The sequence below is a fragment of the Ursus americanus genome, chromosome 14 (assembly GCF_024610735.1).
Source record: "Ursus americanus isolate L20-20 chromosome 14, mUrsAme1.1.p, whole genome shotgun sequence".
NCBI lineage: Eukaryota > Metazoa > Chordata > Mammalia > Carnivora > Ursidae > Ursus > Ursus americanus.
The window spans coordinates 40,863,788-40,887,565 of record NC_142140.1 but is presented as its reverse complement, the minus strand read 5'-3'; the positions used below and the strand labels follow the sequence as shown (position 1 = coordinate 40,887,565).

The 23,778-nt window shown below is 43.4% G+C and overlaps 1 protein-coding gene across 3 annotated transcripts in view; it reads left to right on the top strand.

The window, feature by feature from the left end:
• KLHL18 (kelch like family member 18) overlaps nt 1–23,778 on the top strand; it is a 52,683-nt gene that overhangs the window by 4,112 nt on the left and 24,793 nt on the right. Inside the window, exon 2 of one of the 3 annotated variants that reach the window (XM_045778350.2) lies at nt 2,381–2,485. The exons of the other annotated variants lie outside the window; for them this stretch is intronic. The gene's annotated coding sequence lies outside the window, so the exon portion shown is untranslated. The remainder of the gene's footprint in view (nt 1–2,380; nt 2,486–23,778) is intronic. 3 annotated transcript variants of the gene reach the window in all.

The following is a 23,778-nucleotide window of genomic DNA, read 5'->3' as shown; positions in this document are numbered from 1 at the left end:
TCTGGTAGAGAGGTTTGCATCTGTCATGGCTCCCATCCCCTCTTCCCATCAGCCAGTTTCCTCTCCTTTCCTCTGGGCTGCCAGTTGCCCAGTGCTCAGGCCATATCTGTCAGGTTCACCAGGGTCCAGCAAGTTAGGCAGACTCCCCAGATTCAATGAGTGTTCACCACAGTTTGTTATTCATAAGATCTAGACCCACCATTTAACATCCTCTCACCTCACATACTCCTTTTTCTTTATTTGGGAGAGCAGAAGGGGGTCACCAAACCTGCATATTATTCACAGACCCGTAAGCTTAGGAGAGGAGCTTCCTACTCTCTCTCTCTCTCTCTCTCGCTCCCTCTCTTTCTCTCTCTTTCAGTTTTGCAACCACTAATGAGCTTCATTCATTTGCTGGCATTGGTCTTCTAGCATTTTCCCAAGGCCCTTGAACCCAGATCTGAGAATTTATCCTCCAGGAAGAAATGTCTTTTCCATGGGTAAAAGGTACAGTATTAGAATATTTCCATTCGGCCTGCGAAATCTAGGTACACGATTCTCATTGAAACTGGCTTCAGAAGCCACACGTTTGAGTCTGGAATCTCACACTGATTTGGTGACGAAAGAGTGTATGGAAAAGGATATCAGGAAGTGAAGTCAGGACTTGTTGATGCGTGCCGTTTTTATGTTCTGTGTGGTATGGTGAGTTGCACAGGTATAATTATAGAGCTGGGAGAATCCTATGAAAAGGAGCCATACAAGTCCTCTATCAAAGCCATTCATTTTAAAGCTTAAAAAACCCTGAGGCTTAGAGATATTAAGGGATTGCCCAAGGCACAGAGCTGTATTATCTGGGATCCAGCATAGCTGTTTGTTGGTGGAAGGAATGCTTTTGCATCCTCTGTCTGATTACTCACTTGCTCTGCTGATGTTAGGAAGCAGAGCAGGCAACGCACACCATCTGCAGTGTCATTTTCGAGCATGGAGGACAGCGATGTGTATGTCCAGGTGCAACACCATTGGTCTGTTTCAGGAGAGAAGAAAGATGCAGGCTTTATCGGCTAGTCTTTTGCACATGTGAATTCTGGACTCTCTTGATTTTGAAATGGCACCGCATTGTGGAAAACTTGTGTTTCTGAATAGTGTTCTTTCCCTGATGTTTTCTACTGACTTTTCCCAGGCACTTGTGTTCATTTCCAGCCTTGCCTCTTTTTAGTGAACAATTAGAACCAAGAGGAAGAATGTGCTCCTTGAGAGCACATGTGCACTCAGGATATGAATTCATATTCATCGAAAAGTCAGTGTTGCTCTTTCTTCCTCAAGTTATGTTGTGGGTCATGCTGTTACATTTGGACACCAATCAGAGGATGAGAGATCTTGCCGCTGCCTGATATGTGGGTAGGGAAAGGGAGTTGGAGGCATCCTGGAAAATCAGTTCAAGCAGCATTCATGGGGTTCACCCTGAGGCTTCTGCATGAATTTAAGAAGCCTGCGCTCGGGGCTGCTTCTCACGGCAGGCCATTCCTTTATTGTTTTGTACGTGAGACTCCGTTGTTTGCCCCTTGACCACACCTGGTTCGACTTAGAGGCTGGTTGATGGAAAATGAGATCACATTTTTCTAAAGGTGTGTTCCTAGCCCCTTCTAAATTGCAAGCCTGGCATCTTCTGTCCTACTTTTGTTTTGTTGAGTGTTGGTATTCCTATTACCTCTTTGGTATAGAGCCAGCCACTTTCCCCACAGTTTAGGAAGGCCTCTTCCACACAAACAGCTGACCACGTTGGCACTTGTTTCCAGCTGGGGAGAAGAGAATGAACCAAGATGTGTGAACCAGGAGTTGGCAAGCATTTTCTGTAAAGAGCCAGATAGTAAATATTTTAGGATTTGTGGGTCATACAGTTTCAGTTGCAACTGCTCCACTCCGATGTGGATGTGCTCTGTGGCACCAGAGCAGTCGTGCATAACACATACATGAGTGGGTATGGCTTTGTCCCATTAAAACTTGATCGACAAGAACAGGTGTAGGCCAAACTCGTTGGCTGTGGCTGGCGGACCCCCGTTGTATAGTGATATAGCCTCTGTAAAGTTTAAGGCTTTTGAAGTAAGTTACACTTGCTTTGTGGCCCTAGGATACACTTCTGTCGTTCCAACACAGTATCTAGCTGTTGGAAGCATCTCTTGTGAGAGAGTACGGATGAACCAGAAGTGAAGAACTGTCCTTTTCCAGCTCACTGCAGGTGATCATGGGACTCTTCTGGTTGGTGACTGTGAATAACTGACAGAGGAGAAGTTACAGTTAAATCTTGCATCTCATCTTTAAAAGTCTTGTAGCTCTGCTGGAGCTTGAAGCAGACTATTTCCAAAGCATTAACTAAAGACACCATGCTCCCTTTCTGTCTCAGTTGAAGCTGAGGATGCTTAGCTGCTTGCAGAATGGCAGGCCAGAGGAGGCCGTGTTGGCTCCTGTGTTCCAGTGGACCTGACCGGCTGTGTTCAGGGCCGTGAAGGTAAGGGCCAGAGTTGGGGCTTCTGGCATACAAAGTAGATAGTTCACATATGGCCCAGTATGTCTGGGCAGAGTATGCTGCATATCTGATCAGAACACAAAAGTGCTTTTCAAAAAACGAGCTCAAGAATAGGTATTTGTGTATGTTCATAGCAGAATTACTCACAATAGAAAAGTTACCCAAGGTGTACCGACGGTTGACTGGATAAACAAAACGTACTCCATTTTGTTGAAATGCACACAGTGGAATACTATGCAGCCTTAAAAATGAAAGAAATTCGGGGCACCTGACTGGCTCGGTTGGTAGAGGGGCACTAGGCTTAATCTCAGGATCATGCGTTCGAACCACACATTGGGTGTGGAAGCTACTTGATTGAAAAAAAATGAAAGAAATTCTGACACATGCTACAACGTGGATGAACCTTAAAGACTTTATGCTGAGTGAAATAAGCCAGTCATAAAGGGACAGACACTCAATGATTCCACTTAAAGGAAGTAACCAGAGTACACGAAGAAAGTAGAATGGTGGTTGCTCAGGGACTGGGAGGAGGAGGGAATGGAAAGTTAGTGTTTAATGGGGACAGAATTTTAGTTGAGAAGATGGAAAGTTCTGGAGACAGATGGGGGGATGGTTGCACAACAATGTGAAGATACTCAATGCCACTGAACTATATGCTGAAAATGGTTAAAATGGTAAATTTTATGTTATGTATATGTTACCACAATTTTTTAAAAGCTAATAAGCTCAAGATGGGCAAGCGAGATTGCTTATACTGCTGTGATTGCTGAGACCCAAAAAAGAGAAGCTGGCTTTGTGTCCAAACCCACTGATGAGAAACATGGGATACTAAGGAGTAATCTTCCCTGTTCTTTCGCTTTTGTAGTGTGCTGGCTCAGCTCTTGAGAGCCAGATTTTATCAGCTCAGCCCTGTGGCCACACTTCCAATGGTCACTTAAAAGGAATCGATTTCTAAGAGAGACATATTTAAGTGATGCCCACATGTCGTAAGCTTATTTTTCCTGTGCTGATTTGTAAAGTCTAAGTGTCCCGTAACCTTGACTGAGCTATCCTGAGGACCAGCAAAACACACCGTGCTGACATGTCTTCCAAGTAAAGGTTTGTTGGCATAGTCTATAAATTATAAATGGCTTTCAAATCTGTGTTTGTTTTGCTTATTTTGCTCCTAAATACTAGACCTGTATTTCATTTGTCCTGTTGACCCTCATGCTAATGAATGTCTTAAATGGAGGCTCTTTCCCTCCTAAACCATCACTGCTTTGTTCACGTGGTGTATGGATGGCACAGCATCCATGCAATCAGGATCGAAACTCTGGAATCGGCTTTGGCTCATCCTGTCTCTTCTCTGGGTATTTTGTGACGTTTTTCACAAGGACAAGGACATAATTATTTACTGTATCATAACGCCATGAGAGCAGAGACTGTGACTGAATTATTCATTGACATGTCTGTGTAACAGGCCCTTCGTAAACCACTGTCCTAATTCAGATCCTCTTCATCTTTTCCCTAACCCGGGATTTCTTGAGTAGCATATTGAGAGAATTCTTCCAGACCTTTCAGGGGATGGTCCCTGTGCAGCTACTGGACTGTTTCTCCCCAGGCTCAGGCCGATCCTGTAGTTCCCTGGCTCTGAATGAATGGCTTCCCGTTTCATTCTCATTCCCCATTGTACTCAGCAGGTAGGTCAGCACCTTCCACGTGCCAAGCACTGTTCCACGTGCTGGGCACACGCCTGTGAGCAGGGTAGGCAACACCTCTAAGTGTGAGCCTCCATTCTGGTGGGGGGCAGAGTGGCAGATAATAACCAAAGACGGAAAATGTCCAGTGATGGTAAGTGCCGTGAAGGAAAATAAAGCAGGATAAGGAGACTGAGAGTGTTGTTTTTGTTAGAGGGACCAGAACCAGCCTCTCGAGTAGAAATGAAATGAGGGAATGACCCATGAGCACATCTGAGGGAAAGTGTTGGAGGTGGAAGGAGTAGTGAGCACAGAACCCTGAGGCAGGAGCATACTTGGTATTTGGGGAAGCATCAGGCAGCTGATATGATAGGAACAGAGTGACCTGGGAGAAAAGTGGAAGGACATGAGGCTGGAGAGGTACACCCCAGGCCCGGCACAGTTCCTTGCATGGCTCAGTGAACACTTGTTGAATGAACGAGTGAATGAATGAATGAAGCTGGACAGTCATTACTCGTGTGTGTGTTTATGAATGGAAAATCAGAGCGGGGTGCTCGGGGCATACATAAGAAATGTAGGGTGCATTTTCCGGAGTTCGTGAAGAGAACACAGGATTTTACAGGAGACATGGTGCTAATAGAGCTAGAGAGACCAGTTCTGGCTTGTTTGTGAAGTTCACTTCTATTTGTCTGCACCGCAGAGAAAATCAGACGTGAGAGACTTGCCAGGGGAGCAGGAAGTAGACCAGGGCTGCTCAACTCTTGGTGGTTTAAAAGGTGCTCCTATTCATGTTCGGGGTAGCTTGTCTTGTTTCCCCTTCCCATAGGCTATCCCTTTAAGTGGGCAGGACATCTGGGGAGAGCCACCGGGTGGCAGGGGTGGCAGGAGTGCCGGAGCAGTAGGTAGGAGCTGGTTTTCGGAAGGATTAAAGGAAAGGCTGCTGATTGAACTGCATCTCTGATTATTCTAAGCTGCTCACAGAAATCTGTCACTGCATCTGTGGGACATAAGAGAAGCTTAAGCGTGTCCTGTTGGTGCTGACCGCCACTCCTGGCTGACTTTTCTAGGACCACTGGCCTCGTTCTTGATATTCAGAATCCTCCCAACGGGGCCCCTCTCTGTTCTCACTCAGTTGCCTACAGGCTCCTCGTGCTGGCTGTGTCTTCAGGACCTGTGGTCTCCAACTTCTGAGCCTGGCTCTAGCATTCCTCTGGCTCGGAGTCGCGCTCACCTCTGCCAGCAGTCTTACCCGTGCTCCAAGGTTCCTTTCATGTCTATTTTTTTCCTCGGGGAAAGAAGTGGCCAGACACTCCTTCCTCTGTCCTCCGGAGGCACTTTGCATTGTGTCTGTTCACGTCGTCTTGTGGTCACGCTGCACGCCTGTCTGTTTCCAAGAAGCCCAGACCCGAGCCATCCTCTTTCTTTCACGCGGCCCTGTGACGGTCGGGGGTGGTGTGCAATCCCATCTCTCGGGAGTCTTCTCACATCCCTCCAGGTGCACTCAATCTTTCCCTCTTCCTTTGGACCTTCACCCCCCATTACTTAGAGTATTGTCCTTTCATCGTGTCGCCTGAGAGCCCGTTTGGAATGCAGACTCTCTGGCCCCACGTGAGAGCTACCGAACCAGAGTCTGGTGCCTCTTCCACCCTGTGCGCATGAAGCTTTGAGAAGCCTTCCCTTCACACTTGGCACCTCCTCCCCTTACTGTACGGAACATGGTGTAGATGCGCTTGCGTGTTCACTCTTCCGTCCAGGTGTCGAGCTCCTGTGGCCTGTGAAGCATCCATTACCCAGCGCGGTTCTTGGCATGTTTCGGGTTCTCAGAAGTGTTTGCTGTATTACCCGAGGGCCCCTGGCATTGTGTTTCAGACTCTCCTTCGGTCAGCCCGTTGACCAAGTGTGTAACTGTGCGGAGCTTCGCTAGGTGCATCGGCCCCTACCGTTAGCATTGAAAGATCGATGGAGGGGAGATGGATGCACGTAATTAACTATGAGACAGGCAGGGTGTGATACATTCTATAACTGCACAGCTATTACCAGAGGCCTAAGGGAACACCAAAGGAGTGGTGGTTATTTCCAGTTCACAGGATTTGTGATGGTTTCATGGAGAGGATGGTGTCTGATTGGTGCCTTGAAGGGTGAATAGGACTTTGACAAACAGACGCTGTGGGAGGAGGCATTCCAGGCTGGGGAGAGCCTGTGCAAGGGCCCAGGCATGAAAGTGCACAGACAGGATGTTTCTTGAACGAGAAAGAGATTGAGGTGGAAGGTGTGATTGGGGAGGTCGGTAAGTGTAGACTGAATTTGAATTCTCATGGTGTGGAGTTGGGACTGGTAAGGAACATCTGTAAATCACATGCTGCTGGTACAGTTAGCTGTTCAGTGGTTTCTGTGGACTCTGCCCTCCTGTCTCCCTCTCTCCTCGCGCTCTACCTTGCTGGATGTGGGTTGGAGGCAGGGAAAGGGTTTGGGAGGGGTGGGATAGGCCTGCATGTTTTAGCTGGCTCTTCACTGGCTCTGTATGAGACCATGGCCCACATCTTTTTATAGTCCTAGCTGGTCAGCCACTTCCTCCCTCACCCCCTTCCGGAGTCACTTACCCAGTGGGGCCCCCTAAAGCAGAAAGATCTAAAGCTCCATCAATAGAGGGTTTCACACAGCGTGCTTTAAAATGCCATCAAAACTCCAGACTGAACCCAGTATGTTTTATTATACTTGCTGTCTGCTTCTCAACCCCATGGGTTTGTGAGACTAATCATTTCTGCTTTTGGTGGAATGTACTAGCTTCCCTCTGCCCATGTTGTGGGCTGCGGGCATCCAGCATTCAAGGTGAAAGGATGCTGTACTTTACTTATATGCCACCTTGATGGAAATGCACCTGAACAAGGCAACCGTAGTGTGGCTTGTTTATTTCTTCTGCTGTTGGGAATGCACTGTCAGTCCAGATGCCAAGTCCTCTTCAAGTCGTCCCTAAGCCTTACCATCTTTTTCTTGAGCCTCTTACATCAGCTAACTGAATTTCCAGATAAGGTTAGATAGTAACCCTCTTGAAGCTTCAGTGTCTTCCTCCCACCAGCTCTATCAGTCCTGAGCCAGAAGATTAAGGTTAAAAGGAAGAGATGGAACTCTTCGAAGTTTTGTTATGTGTTTGGATCTCAGATGAAAGACTGAGAGCTATCTCTTAGAAGGAATGGGCTCTAGGATTCATTAAGTGCCCTTGGCAATGAGGCGCTGTGCTAAGTGCTAGGGCATAGCCTTTCCTTACTGTGTGAAAAACATACATTCTGGAGAGGGAGACATTCATTAGGGACAATATAATGTATGCTACAGTGTATGCTGGAGGCCTGTACCGGGTGCTGCAGGACGGAGAGCACACTGCCTAGGAGTCTGGGAAGCCCCTCAGAAAAGGGAGAATTTGAGCTGGATCGTCATGGATGAGCAGAAAAATAAGGGATAAGGATCCAAGTAGAGGAAATAGGATGTTTTAGGGGAATTGCCAACAACCACGAAGAAAGACGTGGTAGGGGATAAAATTGGTTGGGGTAGATGGAAGCCAGTCTAGGATTTGGATCTGACTTATAAGCAGTGGGGAGCCCAACAAAATGGGGACTGACGTGACAGACTCAATTATATTTTGGGTTGATTCATTCAGAAATTTGATTCATTCAACAAATACTGTGTGTTCACTGCTAGACTATTCCAGGAAACGTACAAAGATTACTCCCTTGGTGGAACTCATGTTTCACTAAGATAGGTAAGTTAGTTACATCAGGCCACCACTTGTCAAGGTTACCTGTGACCTCCACATCTAGAATGACCTCTGCAATATCGAACTATTCCATAACCATGAAGATTTCCCTGGTGCTGCCCCTTTATAGTCACAGCCATCCCCCTCCCACCCTCCATCCCTCGTCTCTGGCAGCCACTGATTTGTTCTCCATCTCTCATTTCATGAATGCTATATAAATGGAATCATAAAGTATGTGACCTTTCGAGATTGGCTTTCTCTACTCAGCATAATGCCTTTGGGAGCCATCCAAGTTGTTAAATGTATTGATAGCTTTTTCCTTAATATTTCCAGCTAGTGTGCTGGCGTATGGATGTACCACATTTTGTTTAACCATTTACTCATTGAAAGACATTTAGGTTCTGGGGCGCCTGGGTAGCGCAGTCGTTAAAGCGTCTGCCTTCGGCTCAGGGCGTGATCCTGGCGATCCGGGATCGAGTCCCACATCAGGCTCCTCCGCTGGGAGCCTGCTTCTTCTTCTCCCACTCCCCCTGCTGTGTTCCCTCTCTCGCTGGCTGTCTCTCTGTCACATAAATAAATAAAATCTTTAAAAAAAAAAAAAAAAAGAAAGACAGACATTTAGGTTCTTTCCAGTGTGGGGCTACAAATAAGACTGCTATGAACATTCATTTACTGGATTTTGCATGAAGATTTAGGTTTTCATTTCTCTGGGATAAATGCCCAAGAGCGCAATTGCTGGGTCATCCGGTAGAGCCTGACACGGGGCCTCACACGGGGCCTCAAACGGGGCTCAATCACACGACCGTGAGATCATGACCTGAGCCAAAACCAAGAGTTGGAGACTTAACCGACTGCGCCATCCAGGCGCCCCTGATTTTTAGTTTTAGCAGACATTGCCAAACTGGTTTCCAGAGTGGCTGTACCATTGTACATTCCTACCAGCTTGTATGAATACAGTGGTGAATTTTATGGATCAAGTTGACTAGGCAGTGGTGCCCAGTTGTTTGGTCAAACAGGAGTCTAGATGTTGCTTGTGAAGGTACTTTTTAGATGTGGCTAACGTTTAAATTAGTATACTTTGAATAAAGTAGATTACCTTCCATAATGTGGGCAGGCTTCATATAATTTTTGAAGGCCTCACCCGCAAAAGTAGAGGTTTCCTGAAGAAGAAACAGTTCTTCGAGATTGTTCCATAGACACCGTGTCTGATTTTCCCACCTGGGGGGCCTGCCCTGCAGATTTCAGACTCTAGAATACAACATCAGATCTTATCTGAATCTCCATCCTGTCAGCCCCCATAATTGTGTGAGCCTATTCCTTAAACTCCATCTCCCTTCCTTTCCCTCCTTTCTCTTGCTCCCTCCCCATATATGTGTGTGTGCGTGCACGCACACACACACACACACACACACACACACACACACACCACTTCTGTTTCTCTGGAGAACCCTGACTGATACAGTGTTCTGCATCCTCACCAGCAATTGCTATTACCACTGGGTTTTTTTTTTTTTTTTTTGTAGCCATTTTGTTAAATGTGTAGTGATATCTAATTATGATTTAAGTTGCATTTCCCTGATGGGTGGTGTTGTTGAACATCCCATGTGTTTATTTGCCATCTGTATATCCTTTTTTTTTTTTTTAAAGATTTTATTTATTTATTTGACAGAGATAGAGACAGCCAGCGAGAGAGGGAACACAGGCAGGGGGAGCGGGAGAGGAAGAAGCAGGCTCCTAGCGGAGGAGCCTGATGTGGGGCTCGATCCCAGAGCACCGGGATCACGCCCTGAGCTGAAGGCAGACGCTTAATGACTGTGCCACCCAGGTGCCCCCTGTATATCCTTTTTAATGAAATGTCTCTTCATGTCTTTTGCCCATTTTCTCATTGGATTGTTTTTGTTTGTTTACTCTTGAGTTTTTAGAGTTCTTTATATATCATAGATAGGAGTCCTTTGTCAGATGGACTCATATTTGGCAAGTATGTCAAAACTATAGTACTAAATAGTATCAAGTCCTATTATTAAATAGTATTATTTGCAAGTCCTATTACAAATTTACAAATTTGCAAATAATAATACTTTCGTTTTTATTGCATCGCACACCTCTCAGCGTGTGTAGTGGGAGGATTTCTATACTAGCCTGGTCTACCATCGTGATGAATCTGGAAATTCGCCGCTTATTCAGTTCTGGGGAAGCCTGTTCCTACCAGTACAGAAAACATACTCTTTGCTAATCCCCTGTCCTTAGATTCCTGCAGAGAAAGGACAAGATCCAAGAGCTGAGCTCTTGAGATCCTGCTGAGTGTCTTTTGAATTTAAAGGAACTTTTCATTTCTTTTATTTCACTTAATCTTGAAAAAAAGATTTTCTCTTTTTTGTTTTTGAAAAAAAGATTTTCTTAAGGTCAGTATAATTCTCCCAGTTTCACAGGAAAGTTGAAGCCTAAGGAAACCAGGCCTGTATTTAATTGAACATAAAATTTAATTATTTATATTGCAAGTTTGCAAATATTTCTCCCAGTCTGTGGATTGTCTTTTAATTCCCTTAACAGGGTCTTTCACTGAGCAAAAGTTTTAAATGTGATTTAGTCTAATCGATCAGATCTTTTCTTTATGGATTGTAGTTTTGGTCTCATATCTGAGAAATCTTTACCAAGCCCTGGGTCTTGAAGATTTTCTCCTGTGTTTTCTCTGAAAGTTCTATATATTTTTTTTCAAGATTTATTTATTATGAGAGAAAGAAAGAGAGTGCACACGCATGGGCCGGGAGAGGGGCAGAGGGAAAGAATCCTCCAGCGGTCTCCACACTGAGCAGAGGGCCTGAGGCAGGGCCTGATTCCACAAACCTGAGATCATAACTTGAGCCGAAACCAGGAGTTGGATGCTTAACCTACTGAACCATGCAGGTGCCCCTAAAAACTCTATATTTTTAAGTTTTACATTTAAAAATCTATGATCCATATTGAGTTTATTTTTTTATATAAACTGAGATACAAGTTGAAGTTCTTCTGTTTTGCCTGTGTATATGCGGTTGCTCCAGCCCTATTTGCTGAAAAGACTTCCCTTTCCTCCATTTGAGGTACAGATGCTTTTGTACCTTTGTTAAAAATCAGTTGGCCATACTTGTGTGGGGTTACTTCTGGGTTCTTGGTTCTGTTCCTCTGGCCAAGGTCCCTATCCCTGCACCAGTACCATGCAGTTTTGCTTATTCTGGCTATATAGTAAATCTTAAAATGGGGAGAGTGATTCCTCCCACTTTATTCTTCCGTTACGCTATTTAATTTATTATTATTATTATTATTATTATTATTATTATTATTATTATTATTATTGGGGCGCCTGGGTGGCTCAGTCGTTAAGCGTCTGCCTTCGGCTCAGGGCGTGATCCCGGCGTTATGGGATCGAGCCCCACATCAGGCTCCTCCGCTGGGAGCGTGCTTCTTCCTTTCCCACTCCCCCTGCTTGTGTTCCCTCTCTCGCTGGCTGTCTCTCTCTTTGTCAAATAAATAAAAAATATATTTAAAAAAAGAAAAATTATTATTATTATTATTATTATTGTACCTTTTAAGCCATTTTTAAGCATATAATTCAGTTTTCATTATGATGCCAGCAAGCTGGGTCCAGGGACCCAGAGGATGGGTGGAAGTCAAACGCAGGCCAACAGGGGGTAAAAGTGGAATTCACTGCAGGTATAGAGTGAGTGCAGATAGAGATAGAGTGTCTGGGAGACTTGTCTTTGGGGTCTGCGAGTTTTTATTGAAGAAGGTGGTGTGGGGTATATCCCCTCGGGCATCCAGGAACTGGTTGGAACGAGGACGAGGATCCAGGTGCTCTTCCTTGGAGCCAGAAGGCCTGGGCAGCTAGATATCCAGAGCCAAGGTGGTCTGAAATGCGCATACGATGGCTTCAGGTCACTCTTACCTGCTCCTGCCTTAAATGTTCTAAAGAAATCATTGATTCCTTGTCCCTTACTTACATGGAGGAAACACACTATTTGCATTATGAGGCATGTGTAAAGTGGGGTGGGGTGCAGGTACTAGCAAGAATAGAAGCAGGAAAAAGGAGCAAAAAGCAGATTTTTATGGAGTGCTTTAGTCTCCCTGGCTGAATTGAATGCATTTACAATGTTGTGTAACCATCACCCACAAAGTCTATTACAAAACATTTTCATCACCCAAAGCAGAACCCCATAAACCATTGAGCAATTACTCTCTATTGCCCCTTCCCCTGACCCCTTGTAGCCTCTTTTCTTTCTCTGATTTTTCTTATTCTAGACCCTTCCTATAAGTAGAATCATCCAATATTGGTCTTTTGTGTCTGGTTGATTTCACTCAGTATAATGTTTTCAAGGTTAATCCACACTGTAGTATGTATTAGAATTTCATTCCTTTAAAAAAAAAAAAAATAGGCTTAGGGCGCCTGGCTGGCTCAGTTGGTAGAGCATGTGACTCTTGATCTTGGAGTCGTTAGTTCAAGTCCCATGTTGCGGGTAGAGTTTACTGAAATTTAAAAAAGCTTTCATTTTTTAGAGTAGTTTCAGGTTCACAGTAAAATTGAGCAGAAGATGCAGAGATTTCCCATAAACCCCCTAACCCCACAGCACACACAGCACCCTTCCCCCAACTATCAGTTCCTGCACCAGAATGGTACATTTGTTATATAGTCAAACTCACATGAACTCATCATTATCACCCACACCTTACAGTTTACACTAGGGTTCACTCTTAGTGTCATATGTTCTGTGGTTTTTGACATGTATAATGACATATAAGCACCATTATTGTATCATACAGAGTAGTTTCACTGCCTTAAAACTCATCTGAGCTCCACCTGTTCATCCCTCCCTCCCCACAACCCTGGCAGCCGCTGATCCTTTTGTGGTCTCCGTAGCTTGCCGTTTCCCGAATGTTGGAATCATGCAGTGTGTAGCCTTTTCAGACTGGCTTCTTTCACTTAGTGATGATACACATTTAAGGTTCCTCCATGTCTTTTCATGGCTTGATAGCTCATTTCTTTTTGTGCTGAATGATATCCCATTGTCTGGATGGACCACAGCTTATTTACCCATTCAGCTCCTGAGGGACATCTTGGTTGCTTTTAACTTTTGGCAGTTATGGATGTAGCTGCTATTAACATTCATGTGCAGGATTTTTATGTGCACATAGGTTTTTAACTGCTTTGGGAAGATCTCAGAGATTGTGATTGCTAGGTTGTATGATAAGAATATGTTTAGTTTTGTAAGAAAATGCCCAGCTGTCTTGCAAAGTGGCTGTACTATTTTACATTCCCACCAGCAATCAGTGAGAATTCCCGATGCTCCACATCTCTGTCAGCATTTGGTGTTGTCAGTGTTTTGAATTTTGGCCATTCTGATCGATATCTTGTTTTAATTTGCATTTCCCCATGACATGGTATGGACATCTTTTCATATGCTTTTTTGCCATTTTTGTATCTTCTTTGCTGAGATACCTGTTAGTCTTTTGCCCATTTTTTAAATTCACTTGTCCTCTTATTGTTAGGTTTTAAGAGTTCTTTGTATGTTTTGAGTAATAGCCCTTTATCAGATATGTCTTTTGCAAATATTTCCTCCCTGTCTGTGGCTTATCTTCTCATTCTCTTGATTTCATTCCTTTTTAAGGCTACGTAATATTCTGTTGTATGTATATATCACATTTTGTGTATCCATTCATCTGTTGAAGGGCACCTGGGTTGTTTCTACCTTTTAGCTATTATGAATAATGCTGCTGTAAATACGTGAACACACAAATATCTCTTCAAGACTCTGCTTTCAGTTCTTTTGGGTGTATACCTAGGAACAGAATTGCCGTGTCATATTATTATTCTGTGTTTAATATTTTGAGAAACATCCGAACTTTGCTGCAGTGGCTGCACCCTTTTGTACTCCCACCAGCAGTGCAGGCAGTACACAAGGCTTCTAGTTTCTCCACATCTTCACCAACACTTGCTATTTTCTGGGTGGTTGTTGTTGGTTTGGTTTGGTTTGGTTTTTTTGCTAATAGCTAGCTATGGTCTATGTAAAGTATCTTACTATAGTTTCGATTTGCATTTCCTTGATGACTAATGATGTTAAACATCTTTTCATGTGCTTATTGGCCATTTGCACTTTCTTACTCAAAATTGTTTCAGCTATTTTAGTTCCTTTGCCCAAAGAGTCTTGTCTGTATCTATGAAAATAATCTAGCTGTGGTTTTGATAGACGTTGCATCAAATCTGCACATCAGTTTGGGGAGAAATGACGACTTCACTGTGTCGAGTGTTATAATCCTTTAAGACCCGACTGGTGAGCAAAATGGGGGCCTTGAGGCACCACAAGGGCCCATTCAGAGCTAAAGCCGCCTTTAGATGTAGCCCATCTACTAAAGCCAGGTTGGAATGTCCCCCTTATCTGATTTCCCCCAGAGCTTTCTCTGGACCATGGTGCTCAGAACTCTGGCTCTTAATTGCAGAACTACCCTCAGCAAGACCAGCCACTTACTGGTTCATGTAATCAAACTGGAGAAAAGACAGTGTTGATATTGGGCCAGGGACTAAAATGCTGCTGAGACACTTTCCCTCCATGGTCAACACCCTCCTCCCACAGCAGACTGGTTTTTCTTACATGGAGGTGGTGGAGCGTCTGATGGCTCCTTGCTGTCCTGGGGGGGAATGTCCTTCTTTCTCATTTGAAAAGTCATGAGGAGGGGCGCTTGGGTGGCTCAGTCGTTAAGCGTCTGCCTTCGGCTCAGGGTGTGATCCCAGTGTTCTGGGATCGAGCCCCGCATCGGGCTCCTCCACTGGGAGCCTGCTTCTTCCTTTCCCACTCCCCCTGCTTGTGTTCCCTCTCTCGCTGGCTGTCTCTATCTCTGTCGAATAAATAAATAAAATCTTAAAAAAAAAAAAAAAAAGAAAAGAAAAAGAAAAGTCATGAGGAAGGGTCTCATTGGTAGGCTTAGATCATGTGTTATGCAGTGTGGTTGGAGTGAAGATAGAAGATCCCAGAAGAAGGTAAGGAATGCTAGACAGAGCTGACATGAGCTGGAGTCTATAGCTAGTCGTGTTTTTGGAAGGTTTTTAGTGGCATGTGTTGAACCACAGGTGTTTTCTGTTAACCTTCGAATAACCTAAAATAGTTCAGTAATGGGTCATCATCATTATATTATAGATCATTGGTAGTTAATGTACTATACATTGTTAATATATAGTTAATAACTTTATATTATATAACAATTTAGAGAGTTACATCTAGTTAATGGTAAGTGATAGTGATAGATTGTCATGGTGGTAGCCCTCAAGTGTTAGGGTTATTTGAAGATTTACTGTACCTATTTATATATGTAAGAGAAATTTGAAGGACATGGGTAGAAAATCATAAGGCCCCTGTGCTTAATCTTTGTTATGCTTTTCTAAATTTAACCAAGAGAACCTGCTGTCCATTTTGACTATAACCTTCAGTGAAACTGCCATCTCTGCTCCAGGGTTAATTTATTTTCACAGGGAATTGTTGACTTTCTGGGCTACTATTGAGGATAGAGTTGGTATTTTAATTTCAGTGACTATTTACTGAGCTATATAAGGGATGTATAAGACCCTTATTCCCATCAGGGAGGCTGAAGTCCACTGGAGTGGGTAAGAACAGAAAAATACAGTGCTTGTGACTGGGGCTTGACACCTCCAACATGGAATAGCCCTACTCGTCTAACATCTGAATAAGATTTTGTTTGGGGGGTGGAGTGCTGGCTTGAGCTGGCTTTGTGCTTGGTCCTTGCTGAATAAGGTGGGTGGTTGACACCTGAGGTAGGAAAGCAGATGCTTCGAGGCATTTCCATGCGGCCCACCTCTTACATTTCTAACGGACAAGGCTGCTTTATTGCTGAGCCTAATTAGCATTGAAACTCCGTGGGGGTAGGGGTGGGGGGGGCAGGAAGAGAGAATAATTGTATAACTATGGTTAAGAAACTGAAGTTAAAAAAAAAAGACACATTTTGGTGGGCAGGCCCATACCGGCCATTAATGGCTCCAGTGTGAATGCCTCTATTTCAGGCTTAGCTCATTTCCTTTTTAAAAGGAGCATTTTGTATCAGACACTGTTAATCTCGGTGGTAGAGTCCACGAAGTGCCCACGGTTCATACTAGTTCAGCAGGAGGAGCTGTGAGTACCAGCAGATGAGGAGTGATGTGGGGCAAGGGGGTCTTAAATAAGTGATCCGCATCTTCTTTCTAGAGAATGTATTCACATCCCTCTTCATGATACGTGTTCCCTGTGACTCTAGAGCAGAGGTCAGCAAACTTTTTCTATAAAGAGGCAGGTGGTAAATATTTTTGGCTTTGTATGTAGGCCATTGATGACTGTCACAGCTACTCAGATTTGCCACGATATGCACATGCCTGTGCTCCAATAAAATTTTGTATGTGGACGCCGAAATTTGGAATTCATATGATTTTTACATGTCATGTCTTCTTTTGACTTTTTTTTCCCCAAAAAAATATATATAAAAATGTGAAAACTACACTTACCTCATGGGCCACACAAAAACAAGAGGCAGGCCTGATTTGGGCCCGTAGACTGTAGTTTGCTGACTCCTTCTCTAAAGGTCTTAAAAAGTAACATAAAGTTTTAAATTTGAGGGCATTTTATTTATTTAACAAACAATTATATCACACTTAATATGTGCTATGCACTGTTTTAAATGCCTTACAGATGTTAGCTAACTTAATCCTCACAATAACCCCATGAGAGAGGTCCATTTTGCAGATGTGTGAATTGAGGCACAGAGAGGTTGAATAACTGACCCATAGTCACACAGCTAACAAACAGCAGATTCTAGATTTGAACCCAGGTCATCTAACTCCAGAGTACTTGTTCTTTTTTTTTTTTTTTTAAGATTTTATTTATTTATTTGACAGAGAGAGAGAACACAAGCAGGGGGAGTGGTAGGCAGAGGGAGAAGCAGGCTCCCTACTCAGCAGGGAGCCCAATGCTGGACTCAGCCCCAGGACTCTGGGATCATGACCTGAGCCAAAGGCAGATGCTTAACCTACTGAGCCACCCAGGCGCCCCCAGAGTACTTGTTCTTATCTACAATGATTTGCTGTCTCTCTTAAAAGATTTATAATTATTGATTTTCTAGACTAAAGGAATTTTAGAGATTAATCTGTCCCTACCACATCTCCATTTCATAGACACATTCTCACACACACCAGCTTCATAGCCTTTATGATTCAAATTTGTGCCTCAGTAAAATTATGGATTACCATTATGCACTCTCAGCATCTCTTGTGACTGCCTGAAAGCTTAGTCTTAAATCCCACTTATCCCAAGGGTAATCTGTCTGTACAGGCAGGGCACTTAACTGTTCACTTAGTGTTTTATTTATGTCCACTGTGAGATGCTTGAAGGTAGAAGCAATAGTATCAAAATGTTTTCCATCAAAGAGAAATCTATTCTGGGCGTATCTTTTGCTTTCTTTGGGAACACCTGTCTCAGGTTACTCCCAACTCAGATTTTGCCCTGCTGCTTTTCCTGCTTGAATAAGCAGTGGTTGAATCTTGAGCCCCACCTGCCTGTTGATAGGGAACAGAATTTGTGGTGTCAAGCTACACTATCCCTTTTGATCTAAAGATACCACCAAAGCAGGGCTGTGAATGGAAAATTTCCCAGTCTTTCCAAGAAGAGCGTGGAAGCTAGGTGTGTGTGTACATGTATGTTAAGGCAAGTCAAAACTTAGGTGGGTGGTGAGGGGCTTAGGATTTCTGGTTCCTTTTGCTTACAGTCCAGACTCTACTAACCAGGAGAGACCTTGGAGAACCTCTAGTACAGAGGTTTCTGTGCCCCAGGGCTTTTGCAGAGTTATTACTAGGGGCCCTCGTATCCATACGTGCTCCAATCTGTGGGCCAGAGAAATGACGCTTTTAGGATGTGTGTATAATTACTTTCCATATATATGTAGATGCCATCATGATCAAAAAGAAAAGCTTTACCGAATTCGTGTTCGACTACTGTTACTAATACAACGACTACCTGTTGAGAAACCTGGTCCAGTTAGAGCCCCTTATTTACAGAGGAAGAAGCTGAGGCTCAGAGGTGGAGGGAAGAGATTTGCCTGAATCATTACAGAAAGAACAGCTGGCCTGGAAGCTGGTGCAATATGTATGTAGCACATGGCTTGTGCTCTCTGTCTCCCTGGGATGAGCAGATAAAAGAGATGGGCGCATATTTTGACCTTTAATGCTGTGCTTTCTAATATTATCTGATAGCGGGGTTCATCACAGTAACGTTTATCCGTATTTATAGTGCTTCTCTTGAGAATCTTAAATTTTTTTTTTTACTATATTGCTTGCTGTACCGCCATAAGTAATAATCCTACCTGGAAATCCATTCCAACCTGGAAACAAAGCATAGTAAAATTGGGAGCTCCCTTTTATCTGTAGTAGAGCTGGTTCTGAAACTCAAAGAGTTTTAATCTCTGTGAATCCGACTGAACTCGTGAGGATTTTGGTTATTTATATCTTAGTCTCCTATGGCTGTGGCTCTCAGCTGGGTGCAAAACAATAACTTTTGTTCAATCTCTGCTAAGTGTCTGACACTGTGCTAGGGTATTTTCATGTGTATCATATATCACTTAGTTTAATAAGCCCAACGTTGCAATTAGGAAGCCTCGCTCAGAAAAAGCTAACTAGCTTCAGTCTGCTCCAGAGCCCATCCATCTGGTTATTTTTTCATCTGTGTACCATTGTGGACACCTCTGTCAGGTTTATAAATGTACCCTTGAGTCCTATCCCATTGGTGGCCAAGCTGGGACAAATCAACACAGATCCATCCCTCCAAACAAGACCCAGGATTGGCTTCAACATCAGCGTGGTCTGCATAGGACCACAGTTTTTCCCCATTGGAACTTCAGGAATTTGGGGTGACTGTGGTGATTTGGTCAGATAACATTCATATCAACCATTTTCATACCCCTTTATATTTGACCTTCTCAAAAACTCTTGAGAAGTCAGAGGAATAGGAATGTTCTCAGAAGTTGGGAAGCCAAGGACAGAGGAGGCCTGTATGAGGTGATCTTGCCGGTGCAGGCCTTCTAGCTTCCGTGTCTGGTGGTGGTGTGGACCACCAGGGCTCCCATGCCTTTCTCTTCCTGCAGGTGTCTCCTTGCTTCTCTTCTCATTTTCTCTTCCTTTCTGTTCTTTCCTTCTGTTGCCTTGCAGAGGCATCTTCCAGATGAGCTTTAAATGTTAGAGTTCCTCAAGGCTGTCTCACACCCTTTTCGGGCTCTGAGCTCTCTCCCTCAGTGACCTCTTCTTGTCTCTACCCTGACAACTCCCAAAAGTGTCATTTGAGCCTAGACTCCATCTCTCTGTGTTCCAGACGTACCCATCCACCTCCTACACAGTATCTCTGTTTGGTTGCCTCCCAGGCACTCAGCATCTTGTCCAAAATTTGATTCGATCTTCTACCTCCAGCAGCCCCTCTCTGTCATTTCTGATCTAAGTTAATGGCAACTCCCAGTTCATTCTCTCCCTGCAGAGAGTGACCCTGTCGCTTTAGAGACCCTTCCTTAGTACTCTTGCCTGGTTTCCTAATACTCTTAAAGCAAAATACAGAATTCCTGAGTGCCGTATCTACTTTTCCAGCCTCACGTCACATCGCTTTCCTTTTCATATCTGTCCTTGCATCATGGAGGCCACTTTGATTTTTTTTTTTTAAGATTTTGTTTATTTATTTGACAGAGAGAGAGACAGCCAGCGAGAGAGGGAACACAAGCAGGGGAAGTGGGAGAGGAAGAAGCAGGCTCCCAGCAGAGCAGGGAGCCCCACGCGGGCCTCGATCCCAGGACCCCGGGATCACGCCCTGAGCCGAAGGCAGTCGGCTTAACGACTGAGCCACCCAGGCACCCCGGCAACTTTGATTTTTCACATTTATCAAGGAATAGTGTGTTCTGTGATTTTTAAAACCAAGTATAGAGGAATTGTAGCAATGTGGATTTAACCTACCCAGTGACTTTTAAACCTTATCTTCCTCCCCTTCATATAACTCCATTAGCTCTTAATTTTCCAAACAAAGCTGTTAAGAGGCAAGAAACCTACAGGGGCTTCAAAATTTAAAAACCATATGGAGGAACCCTACAGGTGAGCAGGAATGCTTCAGTCTCCTCTTCGGATCGTACTGTGCAGAGCCCCTGCTTAGAGGTTCTGCATCCACTCCTCGTAGAAGCCAAGTGCCATGAGTGCTGAGTCTTTGCTGCAGTTTTAGTGGAAGTTTTGGGGCTCTCAGTTGGAATTGATTTTTTTTTTCTTAGAAGCAAATTTGGAGGTGTTTATGTACCCAGGGAGTCCTGAGATTGCCCCTAATTTGCTTTGTAGATGCTCGTCATTGCATATCATCCCACAGTGGTGAAGTGGCTGGTGCTGATACACACACTTATTAAGTGGTGGTGTGAGCACGGCACTAGGCGTGTGATGTGTGCACAGAGAGCTGACATCCTCCTGATCCAGCCCAGGCAGCTTCCATGGGTGGTCATGAACTCTTTCAGCTCATAGTGTTTCATTATACCACAGATTCACTTCTTTCCTTCTACCCTGGCTTGGACTTGGAACCTCTTTCTGATACTTTTAAACTTACAGTCTGATTCCATTCTGTTGGTAATACTTTTATAACAAGTATTGTCTGAGAGTGGGCATAGGAAAATGTGATGAAAGGTAGGGATGTATGCCAAATAGTATTGCCCTTTCTGACCAACCAATTGTATGTTGCTCATTGATAATTTTTTTGTAAATTCTGTTGCACCATTTCACATTTCTTTGCCACCTTAGGGAATGGAGAAGTGGGAAGATTTGAGATAACAGTATATTTGCAGATCATTGGAGAAAGTGGCCTTTGCATGGGCCTGTGTAATTCAACATGTTAAAGTAGGGAACACACTAGTCCTCCTATGTAGGCCATAATTTACAATATTAGACTTCTCAGTAAGAAAAGAATGTTTTTATCTTCCATTTGCTTTGTCCCTTTTTAAATTTATTTTTAATTTATGTTTTTTAAAGATTTATTTATTCTTTTTAGAGAGAGAGCACACAAGTGGGAGGGGCAGAAGGAGAGAGAGAGGGAATCTCAAACACACTGTGCACTGATTGTGGGGTTTAATCTCACGACCCTGAAATCACGACCTGGGCCGAAACCAAGAGTCGGACGCTCAACCAACTGCGCGACCCAGGGGCCCCTGTCCCTTTTTTAAAATGAACTTTCTATTTTGAGATAATTATAGATTCTCATGTAGTTATTTGAAATAAGAGCAGTGAGATCCTGTGTACCCTTTGCCCAGTTTCCCCCATGGTAATAGCTTACAAAACTGTAGTACAGCATCATAACTAGGATATTGGTATTGATTTAATCTGTCATTCTTACTCAGATTTCCCCAGCTTTACTTTTATTCACTCATGTGTATGTGTGTGTTTAATTCTATATAATTTTTATCATGTGTAGGTTTTTTATTATTTCAAAAATTTCCTAATTGGCTGAGAACTTGAGCTGGGAGGAGGTGTGTTATTTACTGGGTCCACTAGTAAACAACTCAAGCATAATTCCTTCTCTTTTACATAAAAGGCAAGTTACATAACTTCTGAATCTTGGTTTCCTCTTCTACAAAATGAAATTTGCAGCAGCTACTTAATGTAGAAGGTTGCCATGAGGACTAAAATGAGAAAAGAATGCATAGTGGGTACTTAGCAAAAAGGAACTCATGATCATCTCTCTTTTTAAGTGACTTTTTAAACTGAGATTATAAATGAGAGTATTTGGGTTTTTTAAAGCTTTTCACAAAAATGTGGTATCCTAGGATTGTAGAATTGTAAGTTCCTGTAATAGTTTTGGAACTAGTGAAGGACTCCCCTAAACATTCTTAGGTGATAGACTCTTATTTTTTATAATAAATTAAAGTCTGCCCCCCCATCACTTCTAGATCTGCCCTCATCCATGTGATGGCCCTTCTAGGGTTTGAGGACAGCTACTGTTCCCCGCCTTCCAAATTATGTTTTACAAATGAACTATCTTTAACCATTCCCCTTAAGATGTAGCTTCCAGACCTTTTCCCATCTTGGTCTCCCTCTTGTAGATAAAACCAAATTTGTTCTTCCCTTTAACAGAACACAGAATTCAGTTGTAATCTGGCTAACATATCCCAAGATAGGCCTGCCTTCTCTTTAGCTGAGCTTTTTGGGGAAACCAGGGCACTTAGTTTATGCATATACAGTTCTTTTGTCTTCTGTTTACTTTCCAGATGAAAAATAAATGCATGGCAATTTAACACAACTAATTGAACACGTATTTTAACCCCTGTGCGTGGCTGTAATACCATTAAAATGGTAGTAAGAGGGAGAAGAGATACCAGCAAATGAGAGATGGTTGGAATGTTGAAGCCAGAAGTATGAAGTGTGATGAACTTAGAGGGCCAGAGGAACTGAAAGTGCCTGCTGGGGGAGAAATAAAGAAGAAAGAGGATTTGTAATGCAGAGCCCTGGAATAGCTCCAAAATTGGAGAAGCAAAATACTGAAAACAGGAAGATTAGTTGACAGTCTGTGTGAAAAGCAGTTAGTTGCCTACAACTCCTCCCCCACTTTCCCAGGAGATAGGAGTTTTAGTCTTCCATATTGAGCCAGGGGCATACCAAGCATAGAAGAGGGGATGGAATATGGAGCAAAACTGAAAATAAGGGCTTTAAGGCAAAGGTCTAAATAGTGAATGGTAGGACCATCCCCCTCTCTCACCCAGTTTCCAGAATACCTACAGGCAGGTACTCCCATGCAAGAGATTGGAAGATCTGTCTCTGATAAAGTTTGCCCCAGAGAAAAAGTCCTAAAGATACTACTTTTAGCAGTCCTCAGTAAAATGGCAGGTTCTTACTTGATCGCCCTGATGTGAAGTCCGCAAGTTGATGAGCCTAGCCACCCCCACACAAAACTTGCAAACAGCTTCTAAAAATATGAGCAGAGAGCCAAGTGTCACAAGGCATTTAAAGCAAGCCTCTAGCATGAAAGACAGAGACCAAAACAAATGGAGGAAAAAAGAACTCAGAGGAAACAGTAAAAGCAGGGAGGAGGAGGAAGAAAAAAAGAAAAAATTTAACTATATTATCTTGAGAGAGGTTAGATAAAATACAGCACTCATGAAAGATAAATAAGATTCTTTCAATAAAGTGGGGTGGGGGACCTTCAGAAAACAAGAAAGACCTCTTGGAAATTAAAAATACCATAGCCTTATAAAAAGCTACAACACAGAAATATTGAAAGATACAGTTGAAGAAGATTCCCAGGAGATAGACCAAATGAAAGAGGCAGGAAATGGGGAGCAGGTGAAAAAATGCAAGATCATTCCAAGAGGCCTAACACCTGACTCATGGAAATTTCAGAAGAGAAAAATTAGACAATAGAGAGGAGGAAATTACCAAAGAAATAGGATGGAAAGGTACTCCTAGAACTAAAAGTCTGTAGATTGAGACAGCACCATGAATGAAAGGACACCAACACCAAGGTATAACCCTGTGAGAGTTCAGCACTCTGAGGATAAAGAGAAAGCACTAAAAGCTTCTAGAGAGAACAGTCACATACTAAGGGTTAGTGTTCAGAAGGGCATTAAATTTCTCAAAAGCAACAAAGTAGAAGACAATGGAGCAATACCTTCAGAATTCTGATAGAAAAAAAACATTCCCAATTTAGAATTTTATAGCCAGCTAAACTATCACCCAAGTTGAAGGCTAACAAAGACATTTTCAGACATTTTGTGCAATCAATTAAACTCCTACCTTTAGCTCAGTTCATGATTCCAGGGTGGTGGGATCCAGGCCCACCTCTGGCTCCCTGCTC